Below are 6,000 nucleotides of genomic sequence, written 5' to 3' on the forward strand. Positions count from 1 at the left end.
CTGCACGGACGGTGTTAGACTCGGTGCTGGGTGGGAGATTTCCCTGCAGGTCCCCACGGACGGTGTTAGACTTGGTGCTGGGTGGGAGATTTCCCTGCAGGTCCCCACGGACGGTGTTAGACTCGGTGCTGGGTGGGAGGTTCCCTGCAGGTCCCCACGGACGGTGTTAGACTCGGTGCTGGGTGGGAGATTTCCCTGCAGGTCCACATGGACGGTGTTAGACTCGGTGCTGGGTGGGAGGGTTCCCTGCAGGTCCGCACAGACGGTGTTAGACTTGGTGCTGGGTGGGGGGGTTCCCTGCAGGTCTGCATGGACGGTGTTAGATTTGGGGGACACTGGGTCCCCAGTAAGAATGATCTGCCGTGAGTGCAGCTACTGAGGGCTGAGTTCAAACTTTAAAGACAAGAGCCCGACGGGTTCCTGCGACAGCCTGATCCCCAAGACCTTCCTGTGTCCAAGTCTCCAGAGGGGATGAACCTCAACAGACATGGTTCGACCTCCCCTAGGCAATGGGTGCTGCCTGGAGGTCAGGGTCGCTCGAGACTGTAGGAGACTCTGCACGTGGTGACTGTAGCACCCCCATAATAACGCAGCCCATGAGGGCAGCCTGGCTGTTTGGAAGCATGTGCACTGAGGTCAGCTCTCCTACTCTGTCTCAGCTATTTAAAGGCTGACTGTGACTCACCATGTGGATTTAATGACTCATTAAGGAGTTGCAGCCCATGCTTTTTAAAAAAGTAATCTACAAAAAAATAAATGAAAAAGTCTCCGGGACAGCAGACTAAGTGCGGATGTGGTCCCTCGAGTTCCATTTTTCAGCCGCCCACGTTCCTGGGATTCAGACCTGTTGGGGATTCTAGGATGCCAATTGCACAGGGAAACCCTGTGTCGATTCAGGGGGATAATTCTGAGCCGGGGGTGGGGGTACCGGCCTGGACCTCCGGGGGCTACGGGCTGATCCTACGAAAGGAGAGTCAAGCCTGTGGATTGCAGAGCCTGGACAGAGAAGTTGAGGTGATGGCGTTCTGCAGATCCCTGAAATTCTATTACACATCAGAGGGAAGGGACGGCCTCATGTGGCCCCTTGGAGGAACCGGCCCTACCTAGCACCTTGCCCAAGGCAGCACGCTATCAGTGTTGGCTCCACCGACCTGCGCCGTCAGGCCTTCCGGAAAGAGAAGGAGATCCGACTGACTGAGCGTCTCCAAACTTCCAAGCAAATATTACCTCATTAAAGCCCAGTGCCACGTGACTGACCTGAAGCCAGAGCCTGCCCTCCTCCCCTGGGCCTCCAGGAAGGGGGAGGTTCCTGTCACAAGAACCGTTCTGTGATCAGCCGGGCAGATGCTCGCTGTGGGTTCTAGGTGAGCATCAAGTACCAGGGACCATGTTTGTCTTGGATTCCCCCGTCCCACCTGAGCCCAGAACGCAGAGCCGGAGTCAGGGGCTTGCACATGGAGCGTTTCATGCCCAGGAGGCTGGGACAGGGGCCGGGAAGGAGCGGGGAGGGGGCCAGGAACAGTGTGCTCTGCTGAGGGTCCACATCGAGGGCTGGACCCTGGACCTCCATAAGCCTGGAGAATTCTCCATCTGAGCAGCAAGGAGCCTCTGCTTGTTGTCAGCTGGAGCTGCGCCCTGGGGCACCTGCTTCCCTGGCCCTGGGGTGGTGACTGCAGGATCCCACAGGTGTCCCGAGGCCTGAGGCTCTTCTCACTGCGGAGGCCACCCTGCAGGAATTGGAGTTAGGACCCGGAGGGTGGGACAGGGTGACTCAGAGGAGCCAGCTCTCAGGTTGGCAGGAGGAGGAGATGCACAATGAGACTGCAGCCTCACCTCCGTGGGACAGCCCTGCAAGCCGGGGCTGCCCTGCTGCACACTCAGCACTCGAGGCGGATTTGGAGGTGACCTAAGCCCACAGCTCTCCAAGTCTTGAGAGAATCTACGGTGGATGGCAGGTGCCTGCGGACGCCAAGTGGGTGCGGCCCCAGTTACGCTCAATGCAGGGGCACCTGTGTTGTTAGCAGCTTACGTGGACGGGAAAGGCCTGTGCTGAACAACGTTCTGTGTTCAATTAGACACTCTCCTCCTAAATAGGGGTGGAAGATGTCTCATGGGGGTTCCAAGTGTGATTTATGGAACTCACTCCCATGAGTTACACAACATTTTTCACACGTGGGAGAAAGGGCTGGGATCGACTGGTGCCTGAGAGAACGCTGAGGATAAATGGGAAGCAGGACATTCCAGGACACCTCTGCGTCTTGCATGAGACCTTGTGAGAGCCCTGTGGTGCCCCTGACATCACTGTCGAAGTTGGAGCCGCCCCCGCATCCGCCTCGGCCTCCCTCGGACGTCCTCCCCAGCTGGCCCTGCCAGCTCACGTGGAAGACAGCTGCTGAGAAGCAGGTGTGATGCCAGCCCATGGGAGAAGCCACGTCAGGACAGTGTGTGAAGCCAGTCCAGGGGCCACACCGGGACCTGCCCTCAGCTTTGCCATGTCCTGGCCAAGTGGCCCTGGTGTCCACAGAGGCATCCATTCCTCATGGCAAAGTGGAGTCAAGTCGGCCGATGCAGGCGAGACACCTGGCCGACCTGGGGAGCCGCACCAATGCTCCCCACATTGCACTGCTGGCTGAGGGGCGCTCGGTGCTGCGGCTTCACATGGTCGGTGCGCAGACATGACCGCTGGACTGAGAAGCCGCCGCGTGCACCTGGCCCGCCAAGTCACCAGGGAGGCAGGGGCAGTGTTGGCGTGGATCACCGAAGAAGCTGGCAGCCCGGCCGTCCCCGTGACTGGATGGAATCTGCAAGCGTTCCTGGGCATCCACTCTGGGAAGGGCTCGGTGCCAGGGCCTAGGGTAGTTTTCAAATTGCAGGTTGTGGCCGGTATACCAGGGGTCATGGGGTCAGTACACTGGGCTCTGACTGGCAATTCCTAAAAATAAAGTCTGAGTCTGTCCCATATAGTAAGAGCCGCATTGATTTGTAAAGCTTGTGTTGGTTTTGCACGTTCTATGCCAGTGTGCGCTGGACCGTGCTGAAAGCGCATTTCTTTCTGTGGTGCCTGCCACGGTCTGGAGGGGAAGATGAGTCCGTGGTTCTAATGTGGCGGGGTGAGTGCAGTCTACGCAGGGAGTGCTAAGAGCCCACATGGGGCATGAGAGGGGCTGGAGAGGCTGGGGCAGGGGAGCCCGGGCCAGGTCCTGAGAACAAATGTGGTTATTCAGCTACTAAAGGTGCAGGACTCAGCCCAGAGTCCCTGGTGACCCAAAGAGGACCATGTGAGTCTGATGTGGCTGTGGAAGGCGGGGCTCACAGCAGGCTGCTGGGGCACCATTACTGGGGGAGGGTCCTGTCCCCAGCGCATACGTAGATGGCCCTTCAGAACCTGCTCAGCAGTCAGTGCGGCCATGCAGCTGCACCCTGGCCTGGTCACCTGTGCCGTGCCCAGCAAGGAAGATGCCCCTGCTCAGCCCGTCCGTGCACCCTCCGGAGGCTGTCAGCTGCCTGAGACCCACACTGGCTCTTGCAGGCTAGAGGAGAGTTCAATGGCCATTTGGGCCCTGTCGCTGTGGAAACACCAACTTTGGGTACCAAAAGCCTGAATGTACAAATTCGTGGAGTATGACCTGCCTGGTGCCAGTGGGTCTTTGCGTTTTTCTGATGCCCTCTGACTTCTTGGGTCCCGGTTCTGGCGGATTTGATCCAGGCACCCCCAGCCCCCGGGTAGGAGGCACAACCCTGCTCCCAATGCCCAACACCTGCCCCACACACCTGAGGTATCTCCTGGGCGTCCCACACCGGGACAGGCCTGGAGACTTCCAGACACCACCGCCTGGCACACCCAGCACCATCCCACACCAGGACAGGCCTGGAGGCTTCCAGCCACCGCCGCCTGGCGCACGCAGCACCTGCAGATCCACCACCTTAAAACCCACCTCTACTGCCCCATGCCACAGTCCCTGCAGGGCCAGGCCTGCCTGGCATGTCCACCCCGGGTCTCCCTGCCTCACCCTCTTGCGTATCCACAGTGAACAGGGGCATCTTTCCAAAATGCAGATCTGGCCGGATGCAGCGGCTCATACCTGTAATCCCAGCACTTTGGGTGGCCGAGGTGGGCGGATCACGAGGTCAGGAGATCAAGACCATCCTGGCTAACACGGTGAAACCTGTCTCTACTAAAAATACAAAAAATTAGCCAGGCATGGTGGTGGGTGCCTGTAGTCCCGGCTACTCAGGAGGCTGAGGCGGGAGAATGGTGTGAACCCCGGAGGCGGAGCTTGCAGTGAGCGAGATCACGTCATTGCACTCCAGCCTGGGCGACAGAGCAAGACTCCGTCTCAAAAAATAATAATAATAAATTACATAAATAAATAAATAAATAAATTAATTAATTAATTACCCAGACTCAGGTATTTCTGGATAGCGATGCCAGAAGGGACTAATACACGTGTTATGTCAAAAGTTTTATTTAACTTACTAATTCATGGGGGAAGCAGGAAGATATTAAAACTGGTTCAAAGGAAAATCCACAGGTTTAGGCAATCAGGCTGAAACGAACTTGCTAATACAGTCGTCCCCCGTATCCCTGACTTGAGTTGTCTGTGGTCAACCCTGGAAAACAGGTGAGTACAGCACAGTAAGATACCTTGAGAGAGAGGGAGATGCCACATTCACATAATTTTTATCACCATAGAGTGTTATAATTGCTCTGTTTATGATTGGTGATTGTTAATCTCTTACTGTGCCTATTTTACAAATTAAACTTTATCAAAGAGCTGTACATATAGGACAAAACATAGTGTATACAGGGTTCAACACTTTCCAAGGTTTCAGGCATCCACTGGAGTGCTTGGAACGCATCCCCCAAGTCATCACCAAACCAGCCAATATCCGCAGGGCCTGAAACCTCCCCTTCGGATTCTCTCTTCTGCTGGTGGAAATCAGCCGTGTCTCCACTGGCAAGTGTCTTTGCACCTCTGTGGGCTCCTGTGTGTGGCCGTCACCTTTCTGGTGTTCAGGGAGCTGTCTCACAGCTCCGTTAAAGATGAGGAAGGCGCCGATCACTGCAGCACCAGAGAACCCAGGGGAGCCGGCTCGCCTGGCCCTCCACCGAAAGGATGCCCAGAAACCTCCTCACCCATTTTAATGTCTTTTCCACATTTTCCTGTTGAAGGCTCAGCACAGACGCTCACAGCATCACTGGGCACAACTGGGTCTGGCGGCAGAAGGCCCAGGGGGTGCACGGCCCCCTCCTGAGGCAGGTGTGTGGCGCTGGGGAAAGGCAGAGCACGAGGGCTGGGCTCTGGCCGTGGGACCCACCCAGCAGTCTCCCCTCTGGGGCAGGGAGGGGCAGTGAGAGCGTGGGGAAGGCAGGGAGGGGAGCCCAACGGTCCACTCTGGGAGGAGCCATCAGCCCCCAGCCCTCAACCAGGCGTCCTGTTGGCCCTGGGCAGTGACGCTGCCCTCTCCACAGGCCACCGGGGCCATAAAGGCATGTAGGACCCGCACCCACTGATGGGGAACGGCACCAGCAGCCACCCGGAAACCCGGGGCCTGTACGGTATTCCGTGCTGGGAAGGGCCAGCACCCGGCCCCCAGCTGCTTCCCTGAACCCCACCGTCTGAGGCTGTGTCAAAGCTTCCCCAGTGTTTCCTGGAAGATGCTCCTCCACAGATCCCTTGCTCCTGCCCATCTTGCTGGGCCAGGAATGCAAACCCCAATGGCTGCCCCGGGTCGTTTCTCAGGGGGGTGTGCACAGTGACCGATGCCTTTCTCTGGGACGAAGAGCTGGCACACTGTCTGCCTGCTGTACAGCAACGGCTTCCCAGAGCTGAGGGCCTCTCCTGTGGGGAGCCCCCTGCGTGGGCAGCATCTGTCTGAGCCCCCGCACATCGCCGCTGGGGAAAGGGCTTGGGAGCCCACTCAAGGTGCTGATCCTCTGGTTCTGCTTTTGCCGTGAGTGATAAGATCCTCTATCTCTGACCCCAGCAGTCTGGTGCT

The sequence above is a fragment of the Pongo pygmaeus genome, chromosome 19, assembly GCF_028885625.2.
Source record: "Pongo pygmaeus isolate AG05252 chromosome 19, NHGRI_mPonPyg2-v2.0_pri, whole genome shotgun sequence".
Lineage (NCBI taxonomy): Eukaryota > Metazoa > Chordata > Mammalia > Primates > Hominidae > Pongo > Pongo pygmaeus.